We start from the raw sequence: 1,466 nt of genomic DNA on the forward strand, positions 1-1,466 counted from the left end.
GCTCAATTCTTTTGGGACGAGATTGCCCAACAATCTTTTGATGCACTTAAACACGCGTTGACCCATGCACCGTTGTTGCATCCTCCCAACTACAACCAGGACTACTTCTTATACCTCGCAGCTTCGCATTCCACCATTGGAATGGTGTTAGTTCAAGAAGATGAATTCGGAGCGGAACATGTGATATATTATCTTAGTAGGACCTTAAATCCCACTGAGCTAAAATATTCGCATGTGGAGAAATTGGCCCTGGCAGCCGTTCAAGCTGTCCAGCGTTTTCGTCACTACATTCTTCTCCGTAAAACTACAGTTATTTCGGATTGCAACCCTATGATTTATATTTTGACAAAACAACTGCTAGGGGGCAAGTACTCTAAATGGATCGTTATCCTGCAAGAGTTCGACTTGGAGTTCGAGAAGTCCAAGTCTAAGAAATCCTTAGTTTTTGCGGAATTGATGTGTGATTTCCCGCGTGCTGACACAGAGACTGTGGCAGAGGAGTCCATTGCGGACGAATCTTTGTTTCTTATCAGTACTTTAGATCCGTGGTACGGGGATATAATCATCTATCTCCAAACCCAAACCTTTCGGCCTGAAGCTTCCAAGGCGGAACGTCGAAAAATTCGGTTTCAATCCCAGCAATACAAAATTATTGGAGATACACTTTATCGCCGGGGGGCAGACTTAGTTTTTCGACGTTGTTTAACTCACGAAGAGGCTGAGAGGGTTTTGAATGATTGTCACTCTGGAGCATGTGGCGGTCATATGTCTGGGTATGCCACAGCTCAGAAGGTGTTGCGCGCTGGCTATTTCTGGCCGTCTATGTTTAAAGATTGTATCATTGCAGTCCGGAAGTGCCACAACTGTCAAGTGTTTGATCGCAAGATGCGCGCACCACCTGCTCCTCTCCACCCTATAATTGCCGTTGGTCCATTCGCCAAATGGGGTATCGACTTTATTACTTGTAACCCTCACTCGGCCGGGGGGCATGCGTATATCATCCTCGCGGTTGATTATTTTACTAAATGGGCCGAGGCGATGCCTACATTCGACGCAAGCGGCAAAACAGCTGCAGTTTTCGTATTCAATCATATTATAACTAGGTTTGGTGTCCCACAAGCAATCATTACTGACCATGGGAGCCATTTTCGAAACATCATGATGACTGAGCTTACAAGCCAGCTTGGTTTGCGCCACGATAGCTCTACTCCTTATTATCCGCAAGCCAACGGTTTGGTTGAGTCTATCAACAAAGTTCTGGTTATCATGATCCGACGAACCATTGGTATTCATCGGTCGAATTGGCACAACATGTTATTTTCAGCGCTATGGGCATACCGAACCTCAGTGAAAACTTCAACAGGGTTCACTCCTTTCCAGCTAGTTTATGGCTTGGAAGCTGTGTTACCCATTGAATGCGAAATCCCATCACTTCAAATGGCTGTCGAATTACTTCCAGCTACTTC

The sequence above is a fragment of the Pinus tabuliformis genome, chromosome Q (assembly GCF_031772625.1).
Source record: "Pinus tabuliformis cultivar Carrire ecotype Pingquan chromosome Q, CPIR1, whole genome shotgun sequence".
Classification (NCBI taxonomy): Eukaryota; Viridiplantae; Streptophyta; class Pinopsida; order Pinales; family Pinaceae; genus Pinus; species Pinus tabuliformis.